Below are 15,741 nucleotides of genomic sequence, written 5' to 3'. Positions count from 1 at the left end.
ATGTGTGGCCAAAAAGCATTAAAGAACTTGATTCCTAATAGCCTTTCATTTCAGGTCTTCACCTACCATTTTGCAAAATGAAGACAGACAAGGTAAATAGAACCAGTGATCTAACAGTAACTCATAGGCTTCCCATACAGGCATCATTTATTCCTGTTCAAGCTGCTGCCACCAGATACATTCAGTCCCATCCTTGCCTGGCTTTGTGCATGTAGGCACAGCTGCTGACAGATGCTGCATAAGAGACTGGAGGAATCGGGCGTGCTGAAGAAGAGAAGACTCCAGAAGCACCAGCCCTGGCCCAGCACTGGTTGCCAGCACTCTTGGAGCAGCAATAATCCATCCACCCTGCTGGCACAACTGATGGTGGAGCTGCTCCCCACACTCCTCACTGACAGCACTTTGTCCCAGGAATGTAGACTATGCCCTACCTGCTCATGTTTCTGAGGGCTCTTGGGGAATATTTCGTTCAGGCCTCCCCTAGTTTTTAGCCCTGTACTGTCTTCAACAACTGATCAGTGCTAAGCCCACAGAAAGCTCCAAACAGAACAGTTAAGGCACAGCCCAAGGGTGCAAGAAGATTTTGCTCCACACCTTGGACTACACATGTGACAAAGTGCATAAACATGCTGAAACAACACCTAGGCCAGATAAAAAAAGAACAGACTATATCAGCTTAAAATTAAGACATGCGGAGTAACTTGGAAATTTGCTCCTGATTTCAGGCAAAAAGGTAAGAATTCAGGACTTTCTCTCCCCACGTGATTTTTGGAGAGAACAAGGAGGGCAACTATAAAGAGGTAGAAGGCAGTTCTGGAAATGAGTTTCTGTGTTGTTTGGCTGACTTTCAAAGGATCTGATAATTTTAATATTGTATGTATTAAATTGTTCTGTTAATGAGGTGTTAAGGCAGTCATGGATTTACTAGAGGGTCTAGGCAGATCAAGGTTACGTCTTCCCCACTGGGCACACAAAATCTTGGACAGACATCATTTAGCTATCATTTCAATCAAGGCAAACATAGTAAGTCCTTTCTAAAGCCGAAATAATTATTAACATAAATTGTCCTTTTGTTGCACATAATTTCTGCTAGAAGGATGACTCCAGGAATGTTTCATTGCAAATTTTCCATAGCTTTTTCATCTCTGGTTGCCTTGGTGCATGGCCCTATACTTATACTATTCTCTATGGCCTGGAAAAACAGCCAAAGGTATTTTGAATCATTTCACATTCAGAAGGAGTGGCCTTTGTGGATGTGGTTTTAGCCCACTGGAAAAATAAAGGCTGAAACCTACTTGTTAGCCACAAATTTTGCTGTTTCCTTGAAAGAGGATGGGTTTGAGCTTTTGAGCCTGTAACATCACCATTAAGAATTTACTGAAGACAACAATCCTGTATCACCCATCAAACAATTTAGGCAAAAAAAAACAAAACTGCAAATTATCTATCTGCAAAGGTGAAAGAACAGATCACAGGCTATCAATGATCTCCTACAGATGTTGTTAGAGAGTCATATGGATACACAGAATGAAAAGGCAAAATGGATTCTGCTTTTTGGTCAAGTTCTTAAGAATTGTGAAGATGGTTAGTTTAATTCTATGCTCAAGCATGAAATCTGCCTATGCTAGTTATCAGATTAGCAGGATTTTTTTACTATTTACCTTGAAATATTAAGAAACACATTCCTAGTACCAAGAGAAACCTTTACAGAGAGCAGGACACCAGCACCTATGGAAAGGCAGGTTTCTCATGTGCATAGTTGCACACTGGCATTTGGGAGAACTGTGCCCTTATCCCAGCTGTATCATTGTTTTGCTGGGTAACCATGAAGTCATTCTCTTGTCTTCTACCACAACTCTTGTCTTCTTCCCGCTCAGAAAAGTATGAATAATAATTTCAGGCTTCTTTGGAAAGACCTTTGAAATCTATGGGTGGAGAGCATTGTGTAAGAGCAGGGTATTACAGGTAATTTATTTATGTCTTGTTCAGCTGTGTAGATACTGGTCTAAGCTCCCCTACAGCAGCGATCACAATAAACACTACACTCTTGGCAGTTAAAGCACTTCTCTTATGTTCACTGCCCAAACTCTTGTTCCAATTCCCCAGTCTCCAGCAGCGGAAAGGTAGAAGATCCACCACAAGTTCTGGCCCATTCTAGAGCTGGGCCTGTCTTCACAAGTCCTGTGTACCCCAGTGCCCAACCTCCACTGGCTTGGGTGCTTCCTTTCTCATTCCCACACTCCATTATGTTCCATAATGTCTCACAAGATCCATCCCTTGTTGTGTCACTTGGGCAGTGATTCCCACTGGATTACATGCACTGTGCCAGCCAAGGTAAAAACCTCTTCCTCCCTCTTCATCACTCTCTCTGCTGAGGGCTGGCACAGTTTAGTAAAAAAAAGGGGGGGGAAAATAAAATAAATAGCAGAGCATCAATGTATTTTCTTGTGTGGAAGCACAGCATCTGATAAAAATGTGGATGACTATAAGCTGCTGACAGTGAATTGGATGAATGCTGGTTTGCACAGATCTCCAAGCAAGTACTCACTCTGTCAAACTTGGTTCTCCACCCCATGAAGAAAGTTTTTCAAAATAAGGAGCATTCTTCAATCCAGTAAAGTTCACTGGCATCACTGAATTAAAGGGATGGTTTGCATATCTGACCATTGTTATGTGAATTTGAGTGGAGGGGAGGGGACCAGCCACCCCAAAGACAATGGCTTCATTAACTATATGAGAAATTTGCAATGATAGGATGAAGCCAATCTGTTTTACCTGAAAAATAATTTAAATAATGCAGAGGATAAAGCCTTGAAATTGACATAGAAAATATTCTGGGGGGCTCAAAACCTGTGTCATAATTAGTCACAGTTTGATTAGGTTTTTCCCTAAAGTTTGGTCTCCCTATTAAAGTACTGCCATTTATATGATACAGCATAGTCACTACCAATTGAAAATTAATTATAGGTCTGATCTAAAAATTAAATCTTCCATTCTATCTTTATAAAATCCCAAGGCAATTTCTTTCACTTCTTTTCACCTTAATCTCTTTTCAGCTCTACATCCCCACTGCCTTCAGAGCTGTCATTTTACTAACATAGTATTTACATTATTTTGATTCATAACACAAGATCACAACAGAGTCATTCTTGGTGGTAGGTCTGTGCTGCCCTCCTTCCTATTTTTTTTAAATCAAAACAATCCTTTACCATAGCAACTTTTCTTGGCTACGTCCTCATTCCAATAACTTGTGAGCAGGAAAGACTTGACAACACTGATCAGACCACACTGTCTCTGTGCCAAACTGAAAGGCCACTCCTCTTTGGAACAGTGAATGCAATCCCAAAGTTACAGGATGAAGCTGTTGCAGGTCTCTCAGAAAGCTCGTATTCTTTAGAAAGTTACTGAACATTAAAAGTGGGCTGTGCCAAAACTTTTGGAATTAGAAGTAACTCAAGGGAGCGGCTCCTCCCTAAGCCTTTTAATTTATGATAGGAAAGGAAGAGCTATGAAAGTTAACAAACTTTTCATAAAACCGGTAAAAGAAAAAAAGGGTTCAACTCAAGAAAGTAACAGACAAGGAACAAAAGGTGCCAGAAGTCATGCTGAACCAACTCCTTCCAACAATACTTTAGTTACTGTCAGTTTGACATTAGATTTCTAAATACATGTGAAAGCAAGAGCCCATTCATTTCTTAATGGTTGTTATTTCACCTATCTAATCATAACTTTCACAATTACACCTTATGTAAAAATATCACAATATTATATTTTCCTTCAAAAGTTTTCTACATAAATTTCCTCATGACTTAAAGGTATATATATTAAAAATATATAAAAATAATTTAAATATTCATACTTATTTTTTCATACTGTTAAACTGTGATAAAGTTAAAATGCAAGGAAAGGGGCTTTGATTGTTATTGAAAGATTTGAAAAATATTGAGAATTATGAATTATAGTATCACAATAAGAAATAGCACTGAGAGTCTCAGTAAGCCATCCCATACTTCCAAATCAGCACATTAAAAATAGTTTTCAATTATTTTTATTCTGAAAAACTTATATTTAACAATAATTTTTGGTCAGAAATGTCATCATTAGTCTCTGATTGCAAACCAACAACTTGAAAAATATTTTAACTGCCATTAGTAAAGAAATATTCAAGAATGTACCACTTCAATGTAGCCAAAAATCTGTGGAGATTATTAAAAGTGAGTGATTTTTGAAGATGAAGTAGCTACTATGTAAGCATAATAAACAATACCACTACATAAACACAGAATCCCATAAATTGATGGCTGTAACAAGTGGTAGGGTTTTTTTATTCGTATAATCTTAGTGATGCCACACATTCCCTATTTTTCCTGAAAATTACCAAGGTTTTGCAATTCTTTCAAGGTTCAGCTTCTGGTCTTGTTGCCAGACATTTGCATGCACAGACAAGTGCTGCAGCAGTGGTACAGATATAGTCACAGGATATGGAGCAGTCATGTTCCTTTTTAGAGCATCCTAGCTCTTACTGCTCAAGTCTACACCTGGAGTATTTTTTCTCTCCAAAGCCATGATAAACAACAGTAGATTTACCTCCACTTCTGAAATGAGCCTTTCTGTCTATGCTCTTTTTTATAACTTAGCTCCTCTCCTTTGTCCTTTCCCTTATTAAGTCCCAGACCTTGCTCTTTCTACCTCTTCATTACTTCAGCTGGAAACTTCAGTTGTTCATGAACAACTGTCAGGCTCTTCATGATGTATCTTCCCAATGCCTACAAATGCAGCTAATACCGACTGTTCCACTGGTCCAGGATAGTTTCTGTTTTCACCTTTCCTTCCCACCAACATGTGTGATAAAGTGCTTCTGCAGGGTTTGTCCAAAAAATTCTCGAGGTCTCACTCTTCAGCTTAATTTTCCTATCATAAACATGACCTATATCAGTTTCTATTTTTTCTTCTGTGTAGCCCATGAATCCACCTCTTCCACTTCATTTGTATTGCTAATGTAGGGCTGCTTATCCACTCTTTGGCAACCTGCATTCTCTCCTATTCCTGAAACAGAAGGAATACTCTCTTCTCCTGTCCCAGGGAAAACTGCTCATTGTACTTGGCTTAATCAAACCAGAATCATCGCGTTTTGTTAATGACATAATTAACTGGTAGTCATGACCAATATCAATAACAAAACAAATAAACCATATTCTTACATACCATGAAATGCTCATAAATACCCACAAGTTTCTAAATCACCTTCTACAAGTAATCCCAAGGAGGACTCTTGGCCTGTACACACAACTAAGTACACATTCATGCACACACACATACAGTGGAGTGTGGATCACAAGCTCTCCTCTCCTGGGAGTCCAGATACTTGCAGACACCTCCAGAGGGAGATGTGGATGCTGTCACATCAAGAGGAACCATGCTGCACCCTATAATCCACAATGCACCACCTGCACCTTGTAAAAAAGCATCCCAGAACAGTGCACATGCATGCCCTGAGTTGCTGCGCCCCACACCATCAGGCACTCAGCTGGATGCAGGCTAAAAGCAAGTTATTGAAAGCTCTATTTAAACTTTGACAACAGCATGGATCTTACTTTGACTATTTTTTATTCAGCATTGATAATGCACAAATTATTACAACAAGCTGATGCTTAGGCTATCAGGTCATGGATGCCTCCTCTGCAGCCTACAGAAGTCACCTTGTATGAATTTTCCTCAATTCAGTTTTGCATTTTGTACCCTTCTTCCTGTAAAATGTGACAGCTGCAGGGACAATGGCAACAGCCAATTTGGATAGAGGCAAAAAGAGAACCAGGCTTCAATGTAAAACCCCAAAACTCTGTGTAAAGACCCAAATCTGTCAAATCTGAAACTTGTCAGAAGAATATAGTGGTTGTCACCATTTTTGTGAACTGTTCCAAAATTTGAATGCTAACTGATTCATTTCAAACTGTTTTAGACATTCCAAGGTTGTTTGGAGTTGTTTTTCTCAGAATGACAATAGAGTATTTTGGAATGAAGCCTGATATATTTTTCACAGGCTGAGAAATTAATAAACTAATTTTGTGAGAGCTTGCTTTGTTTTTGGCAAGACTTACTGTGTTTTCATTCTCTATCCCTTTCTTAGTTTGTGTATATTTCTTGTTTCAAACAACCAGCAACATAAAATAATTTGAACTCTGTGTGATGGAAGTGGTTACATTTTATCAGTGCCCTTCAATCAATCCCCAATTTTATCTTAGTTCCAGCCTCTTCTCTGACCTGAGATATTCTGCATCCTCACACACCAGTACATTTCATAAAAATCAAAGGCTTTTACTTCTGAAACAAAAAAAAAGCATCTATATTTTCCCTTTTCTTGTCTGACACTTTTTGTCTGAGAAAAAAAATATCATCTTAAATCCTAATTAAGACAGAATTTTATAAATAAATAAGATATGCCTTTCAGAAACCAAAACTTGCTTAGCAAGCAGCAATTGATTCCCAACTTTAATAACAGAAGATGCTTTAAACCACTAATACTTTTACCAGAAGATTATTTGTGAATCTATTAAAAAAGACCTAAAATTAGGTTGATACAGACAACACAAAAGTTATTAGCTATATAATATTCACAGGGACTTATTTGCAGCATCTCCTTTCTGAAATATTTGCATTATATTTCTGTACCTTGCTGATTCACAATTTAATTTCAAGCTCCAAAAGAAAGCTTATCTTCTGTCCTGTATCTTATTTCCTCTATGTGATGTCCTAAATTGCACTTGAAGCCTTGCTTCAGAATTTTTCTAAAGAAAGTTACTTCGTTTTGGCATTTTCTCTTTGCAATTTTTCCAGTTGTCTTCTTGCTTTCATTAATATTTTTTAAAACATGACTCAAAAGGATTCCATCATGCATTGCAGATGACAAATAGAGATCATATCCTATCAGATGAACATTTCTGCTTATAGAAAGTATGAATGATCCTAATTTCTTTGAAAATTTGGCTGCATCAGACCTAAAAAAATCAAAATTCATTAACTCTCCCCATGACAAATGCATGTGAAAGATGGTGCTGTTGAATTAACTATGTTTCTTTCTCTGGCCTACTGTGTGCTATCTTTTCCTGCACATCTACTTAGAGCTCAATAGTTCAGATTTAACTCAGTGCTAGTGCTCATTTGTTGTATTGCATGGCATCACTACATGGAATGGACGAGATTTTTTTCCTGCTATTATTCTCATGGTCACAATTATAACTTCCTTTATACTGAAATTACCATTTCTCCAGATGCCTTTGAGCCGTTCTTCAGTCACGGTACCCCACGATAGTAGTAGGGCAGACAGGCCAGTCTCTGCCTCAGCAAGAGTTCACAGATCTGCAGTCTTCATGCACACATAGAAGACCCCTGCTCTGCCAGCTTCTGGCTGCTGAAAAGGGATATCCTGGGAACCCTCAACTTTCTGAGAAGCAGCATTGTTTACCTGAACATGATCGCTAAGAGTCAAAGAAAGGGTGAAAAATAACAAGCTGCAAAGCTGATCAGAATGTGTGAACCTAAGATTCAAGAGAAGTCCTTTCTTCAGAGTTTTAGTCTTTCTTTTCTCACAGTACAGTTCCTAGGACCCTTCTCCCTCCTTAGTTTCAGCCCATACAAGAGACATGCAAACATTACATTTCTCAGCAGCAGACCCTGGCTCATTCTTCTATTGACTCCTATCAATGCCCACCACTACCTCTTACATATTCACAGGAAATCCTCTGTTTTTCCTCTATTTATTCTCCCTGTTGTCCCACTGAGCCATGACAATTACACTTAGACCAAGAAAGGCTTCTAAGATAATCTCCCAGACATGATGTCTGATCTAGTATCTGATCTCCTAGTCTCATTGAATGGGAAGATTTTACTCACCATCTATTCAGTCACATGTTCACTGTTCCAACTGCTACAAACATTTGAAAGGCAGAAAATCCGGCAAAGATTTTTCAAAATTCCTCTCATAAAACAACCTCCTTTCACTTGATAGACTGAGAAGAGATGCTTTACATAGTCAATATTATGTTTGTGGATTCTGTTTATGGTCTTAGTGCAGAGAAAAACAGATGAGAACATAATTAAATAGAGAGTTGAAAATCACCACAGATTAATATAAAATGGTAAGAACTAAACAATTCAGCTTCTGTAATAGTAAACACATCTGTAACAGTAAACACACATTAAAGTTCTTAGAAAGAATTAACACAATGATAGATAAGAGCAAACTGATGGATACAATTAATTTCTTCTTTGCAAAGACTTTTGAAAACCAAATTTCCTACAAGTGGCTCTTAAGAATATTTGGAAATCATTTGTGAATGCATCTACAGCAGAGTTTTAATTCAAAATTTCCCCACTTTTTCTGGTTTGGGTTACAGTGTAGAGCTGCCTCATAATGCACAAGAAGGTTTTCTTCTGGACAGATCTAAATCAGAAGATACAGGCATAAACCAGACCTGTGACACTTCAAATGCTACTGTGTATTTACACTCCAGACAGTATCAGAAGAAATCTAGCTGAGTACAAACTCCCAAAATGCATGAGGCACATACATGAGGGATTCCCAATTGCTTTGGTCTACAGACTTGCACACTCAAAGATGGTCTGCTGGCTAATGCAGACCTAGTCTGGGACTCACATTTGTCCTGTGAAAGTTACTATATCAACTTGTCTATCCCAAGCTAGGATGTCCCTTTGAGGCAGTAAAAAAATCAGCCTCATTTGACTAATCATCTGTCTTTTGGGTGGTAAAACTAAATCCCTCAAAGCAACTTACCATACAGAGAGAACTGACTTGTCTCAGGGAATGTAATGTATGGAAGCTGGTTGTGGGCAAAGAATAAGGTGGCTCAGCACACCACCAGAGTGAGAGGACTTAAAAGGCAGCTAATGAGCACTGGGGCACATGGTGGGGCTGGAAGAATTTGGAGAGACCCTGGGGTCTGAGGGTAAAACAGAGATGGAGTAGTGCACCTTTTTTGAGGTGTCTGTAAGACAGGAATTTAGTAATGCTTGTCTTTTGGCAAACTCTCACACCTTTCTCAGCCATGGAATAGAGAAGGAGGAGGAAAAGGAGGAGGGGAAGGAGGCAGGAATTTGCTGTTTATGCAGCAATCTCTCCTCTTACAAACAGTCCTTGTGCCCTTTGGCATAGGCAAAGCTGTTGGCTCTGCTACTGCTGGCTACTTACTACTCTGCCTGAGCAGCAAGATGGCCTTGTCTGTCTTGAATGAGACACCCAAAGAACAAGGGTCTTCTCTGGTGCACCAGCTTACAAGATGCCTTACCAGCCTTCCTGACTGAGACAGGCTCTGACAGTGCCTGCTGTGTCTCCCCTCTGCCTGCAGCCATATCCTCAACAGCCTATAGTTCTAACATTTTGACGAGGCTAATTGCAAGTGTCCGAGGTGACAAAGTGTCCTGAGATAGTTCACTGCAATCAGATCATATCTAGCAGCTAGTCTAAATGAGAGAGGCTGAGAAAAATGCATGCAAGGTCAACAAGCATACCAAGTGTCCCTGATACCAAGAAGTTCCAAAAGTTCTCTAATTGTTATCCTTGCATTTCTTATACTTAAAATACATTTATCTTCAGTCATTCTCAGGAAAAAAAAAAATATTCTCAAGACTGTAGTCTTACCTTGAACATTTCCCTGGTATTTTGCTGCTCTTTGGGTGTCATCTGGCAATGCACGCTAGCCAGCAATCTAAAAAGAGAATTCCAGGTAGTGTTTACACTGGCACTTTCCTGCATGTCTCTCTTTCCCCTCTGATACAGCTCCTCTGTGTGCAGCATCAAATTACCATGTTATTTTTCTACTACCATATTGTATTGCAGCCATATGAACTACCTACATTTAGGCCTGTTTCAATATTCCCTAAGAAGTCAATATTAATAATAGTAATCATCAGACTTCTCAATTTTAATTCTCTATAAAAGATTTCAGTAACTGCCTACATGTGCTTTGGATCTCAGCCTCGTGACTCTGTGATTATTCATAGAAAATATTTTACATAAACTCAGTATACTGTCTCACTGCTTAGAGAGAGAGACAGCAGTTGAAACAGGTCTGTGAAAAACAAGAGAATTAATTTGTTTTTATGAGACTAACCAAGAAGCTTGGCTGAATGTCCTACATCAGAATCTTTGGCACATCTCCTCCACTTTGAGGTACTGTGACATCAGTTATTTTTTGTTTACTGAATATCTTGATAAACCAAGGCTTATTTCCTGCAGTAGTTATTCCAGTAGGGTTGTTTCAGTGAAAACAAAGGTAGAACTTGTACTTAGTGTGCTGTGTTAGGTTCCCACATGCTCTTTCTCTCTCTTGCTTCCTCTCTATTTTTAATGTCTCCTCTTCCTGCCTTTTCACTGAAGAAGCACAGCCAATTGCAAGGTAGCTTGCTTGCTTGCATGCATTTGAAAAAGCAAACCTGGCTGCTCTCCAAGATTTCTCATTTTCACTTACCTGGAACATTGCTTTAAACAGGAACCACATGTATTTACTGGTAGGCAACCCAATAATTTCATTCTCCACAGGAATTTTGGGATGCATACATTAATGGTATAAGCAAGGGGAAAAATGTTATTCTGAATGAAAAAACTAGTGTTTACAAAAGTAGTGTTTGATACTTCAGGGTGGAATTTGGTTTCATTCCCCAGCATGTTAAATCATAACTAGGCATGTGTGATTTAATATAGCAGAGAGATTTCCTGATTTGTTTTTAATTGCCAGTATATACAGACTGCATTTTCAGCTTGAGTTATTTTTATTTGAGATGAAAGAAAATGGGAACAATAACAAAGTCTTCATGAGAAAATACTTTTCTACAGCATATCATATTGACTCTGCCTTGCAAAATGTGAGTTTCAAGATGTCATGATGCCCAGAAAATGAAAGTATCTGCCTAAGATCACAGATCAAGAAAGGATTCAAGCACAGCTCTAAATTCAATGGGACTTAAATAGAGGCTTTCTTTAAACACATAACTCAAAGTCTTATAAACCAGGATGTTTTTTTATATATACATACATATATAGTATATGTATTTCTTAATTACTGTTAATTGCAATGGATTCACTAATAACAGAGCCACGTGTAACACTTACCCAACACGGTATTCATGGGAATGACATGTTTAAAGCTAAGTTTTATTCTGTATATGCCCTACGGCTAAAGGTAGCTTGTTAGGAAGGGAATTGGCATTTGTTCATTCTCATTCCCTTCATCTGTATTAAAAGACTCGCATCCTACTGTAACATTTTCATTTGCAACCCCTTCAGGCCAATAAAAAGTATAATCATTTTCCTCCCCAGTAACTGCATGGACATCAGCTTTAATTTCAGCACTCTTTTCTCTTGCCAAACCTTTTTGTCTTGTAACAGCTGGTCAATATATTTCTTCATTATGTCCCTTTTCCCAAAAACAGCCATGCCATGCTCCCAGTAATATACCTTCTTGACAACACCTTCATCCTAATTGTTTCATCCTTTGTAATTTTATGTACATCCTATTGATGGATGTAGGATGTCTGGGAGGCATACATTATAGATTCTATTTCCTCCACCACATTTATCCAGTTCCTGTGCAAAATACATGCTATCTGTAATAAATTATAAAGTCTAGAAAGCCTTTGACTAAAGTTGCTGGTGTGGTGGACTTTGATACAGAGTTTGTCTTTGCAAATAAAATTCTGCTTAATTTTCACCGGAGCTTTTTCAAATGTATGTACAAAAGCCTTGTTTATCCATTTGATCCTGGGAGATAAGCAGCAGTTCTAACATGCTTTAGTGAATGTGTCTGAAATTGTTTCAAAACAGTTGTGGACTGTTATCAAACAATTTCTTCAAATAATCCAGAAACAATCAATAAACTCCATGAGTTTTTGATATTCTGGCCAGTCAACAGAAAGCTATGTGCTGGGACAAGCACCAGCTATAGCTACCTATATGACTGATTATTAATTAATCTCTGTGAAATCTAGATAATTTCTCTCTCATTTATGTGTCCTGTGACAAAGTGAAGGATTTCAATCCCGTTCATTTTCTGTCACTTTACCATGCAGAGCAGTTATTAAAGTTACAAACTGCATTCTCAGGAAACAGTGTATTTTCTGAGGCTGCTCTTTCAAAAGCCTACTTATTCAAAGTAATTCTGCATACTAATCCATGGCACTCTTTCAGTGCCCTCTCCTCCATGCTTTAGGAGTACTTGAACTCTTCCAGTTCTGGACATAAGAACTCTGGCATATTTGTTAAAAGAAATATTACACTGCTAGCAGGTTGGGCATGTTAACACTGGATAGAACCTGCTAGCTATTGTCATCCTCTTCGATGACTTTTTTCCTTGCTCATGACAAATCAGGGATTATGTTTAAATTAAGGCAAACAAGAAAAATAAATTTCCATAGAAGTGCTAAAAGACTGTCCCATAGCTTAACCTAATGGGTCAAATACTCTCACTGCTCAAATCCCCAGCAGAGAAATAAGTAATCTTATACAATTAAGAAAAAGGTAACAAATTAATATAGGCCAAAATTACACTACAAGTAGCGCTAGTAATTTTGGTTCCAGTTTTGCATAGCTCTTTAGGACATAATTAATCTGTCTGTTTTTCTGAATCAGAATCATAGTTAAGATGTTCTTAATCACCTCTTTTAGTTAGTGAAAGAAAATTATTTTAAGACCAAATCAACTGGAGGTTGTATATAAAAAAACTAACAAAAATTATGAAACGGAGTGATTGGTGAAAAACATGCATCTAGACTTTAAACCATTTTAGAAACATGTTAATAGATAATTATTATTTAAATATTACAATACCTAAAACTCCCCACCCTCTTCATACCTTCCCCTCAGGCTAGCCACCATTAGTGTAATTGGCTGATTTTCTAAATTCATCCTCCTTAGGAGGAATCTTAAGGCAGATGCTCTGAAGGAGTGGAGCATGAATGGCTCTCCAAATAATTTTAAGGGAGGATCTCCATAAACACAGAGCAGCACAGAGCAGCAGAAGTCAGTGACTTCTGTACCAAATACTGACAAATGCAGACTCTGTGGGGAGAGAAGGTGGCTGCTGCAGGGATTGACTAGGGAACTATCAAGGACCCATGAAAGTAAGGACAAAAAGCATGGGGAGCCAGAAGAAGTAATTAGTTCAGGCAGGAAGCTGAGGTGTTCCTTTGAACCTGATTGTTACTGAACCATCAGACTTCAGGCTGAAAGAGTTCTGTGCAGCCTTTGCAGGCCTGATGAGTGTGCAGTGCTTTCTTCCTCTTCTGTGACAAGGACAAGTTACATCTCCTCCTCTTTGCTGTGTATAAAGAAAATGTTGATGAATGGTGTAAAAATATCAGAGCAGTTATTTTAATTCTCATGTTCATGATAGTTGACATCTGTCAGGGCCCTGAATGCTCTCAAGCATTCTGCAACCTGTCTCCTGCTCCGTCTCTGGGGTCTGGCTGTCTGTACCTAAGGACAGCTACATTTTGGTGCGGTGGTGTCTCTTTGGTCACACTATTGGGAAAGAGCTGTGAGAGGCCTCCACGGGGCCTCCATTCCTTGCCTTATGAGATGCCTTTAGACTTAGGCCCTTGCTTCTAGCTGTTGCTTTAAAGGTGTCTGTTTTAGGAATATTTATGCCTAGATCCCATAATTCTCTTCTCAAAACTGAAGACAACTAAAATACCCAATAGCTCCTTCTACCTGGTTTTAAGACAAACCTCGAGGTGCAGTAGCTAGATGAAGGAGAATGCTCCGACTGAGGGCTCATCTTCACATGAATGGAGAATTTCTTGACATCTAGCTAGTGGTTAACCCAAATCCCTCCAAATGAAACCCAAAGCATTACTGTCAGTAGAGAAAGGTGTGGCAAAACATAAGGCCAGACACCATGCCTGTTGGAGTCATGAGGGAGAAAAGAGACCATAAAAACAAGAACTTCTCAAGTCTCAGGTCTCCTTTCTGGATTTGTTTTATTCAAATTATCCAAAACATAAATTGATATACATTTTTGTTCATTGGCAGGGTGTTAGATCTGTGGTAGACAAAAACATAGACATAATACTTGTTTGTGTAATAGCCCACACAGAGCTGAGTAGCTACCTCTTAACATGCACACTCACCTCACCCCCATTTTCCACCTCTTTGATCCCTGAAAATATTTACTTTACACTGAAAGCCAAAACCTCCTTCTGCCCAACAAAACTAACAGCTGCACAAAGTTCTGAAAAACAGCTCTGAAGTCTTTTCCTATCAAAAAAGCAAAAAGCCCAACTTGATCTGTTTGGTAAGAATTATTCTCTATAAACATGTTGTCCCTGTTTATGGATCTGTTCCCTTCTGGAAACATAGGTTTCATCTCCTTATTTGGTTGTAAAGGGCTTCTGTGTGATGAATCATTTCCATATATGAGATGTATCAAAAATTGGCTTAACATTTTGGATCAGCAGCTGCAAGTTTAGGTCTGACTGGGAGCTTCTCAACACTTTATACTTTGGCCTGTGTTGTATATGTTTTGAACTACTACAGAAAAAAGGAACAGAAAAAGGAAAAAAGCAATCACTTCTGTATGCACAATGGCACATTTAAGTTAGCAAACTGGTTCCAAATAACTAAGAATAAAATGACGGTGTTCAGTGTATTCTGAGTATAAATGCCCATTCCACTGAAGTCACTTAGGTCCAGGTGCCTGAAAATAAGACTGTGCTAGCTCAATTAGCCAAAAAAAAAAAAAAAAAAATCCCTGAAATGGCTGAGAGACTGACTAAAAGCCTCTATATTTTGCAGCAGACAAAAAGGAAAAGAAAACCAAGCTGTATCGGGAAACATGGAGAACTGGCACAAGAGATGGTTATTTTTGATGGTTACAACAGAATTCCCATACCAATTTACACTTTGAATTTAATAACATCAATATAAAGCATTCATGCAGTTTCATCTGCCATGTACACCATGTGGCTGTGCTGTCAATTTTGTCTACGGAAGGGATTAGACTGGGACGCCTCCACAAGCAGCAGTGATATCTCACTCACAAAAAGCAGCATGCAGCTTACTATCAATAGTCAAGCAAACCAATATTTTACCCTTATTTATCACAGCATGGTTCAGCCAGGAATTGGAGGTTTCAACAAAAATGAATAATTTTACCAGTAAGCAATACAAACTTGAGATGCCCTTCACCAGTCCCAAAATATCTTGTTTTCCTGGATCACATCCATAGCCTGTATGTCAATGGTAGCTGTAGTCTAGCTGAAGTGACTCAGATTCAAAGCATGAAGTGGGGGGTTTAGCACAGGAATTTATACTGAACCTACGATTACTTCATTTTCACATAAACTTGCGGCATTCTGGGTGTAGCTCTGATCGCGTTCGCGGCACCGCGCTCCCTAACGCACCGCGGGGACACCAGTTTTAAAACCAGGGCATTACCCCGTGCTTCGAGACGCTTTGCTACGAGGAGCCTAGTAAAACCCAGCGGGGCTGGTGGAAAAACCCCGAAGTTGCTGGCGGGCCGGGCAGGCGGGGCTCGCCTTCCCACCCAGCTAAACAAACGGCTGATAAGGCGGCGCGGGCGGCAGCGCGGAGCTCGGAGCGGGGCCGCGTCTCTCCCAAGGTCAGCTATTTAGGGACAATAACAGGAACGCGCGGCGGCGGCGGCGGCGCTGCCCCGCCCAGCGCTGCCCGTCGGGCCCGCTCCGCCACCTGGCGGCACCGGCTCGGGCCCA

At 39.3% G+C, this 15,741-nt stretch overlaps 1 long non-coding RNA gene across 2 annotated transcripts in view; it reads left to right on the top strand.

The window, feature by feature from the left end:
* LOC137471211 (uncharacterized) overlaps nucleotides 1–15,741 on the top strand; it is a 462,192-nt gene that overhangs the window by 417,042 nt on the left and 29,409 nt on the right. The gene's annotated exons all lie outside the window — the stretch shown is intronic.

This window comes from Anomalospiza imberbis, chromosome 3 (assembly GCF_031753505.1).
Source record: "Anomalospiza imberbis isolate Cuckoo-Finch-1a 21T00152 chromosome 3, ASM3175350v1, whole genome shotgun sequence".
Lineage (NCBI taxonomy): Eukaryota > Metazoa > Chordata > Aves > Passeriformes > Viduidae > Anomalospiza > Anomalospiza imberbis.
Note: the sequence above shows the minus strand (reverse complement) of the source record. Positions and strands in the feature narration are given on the sequence as shown.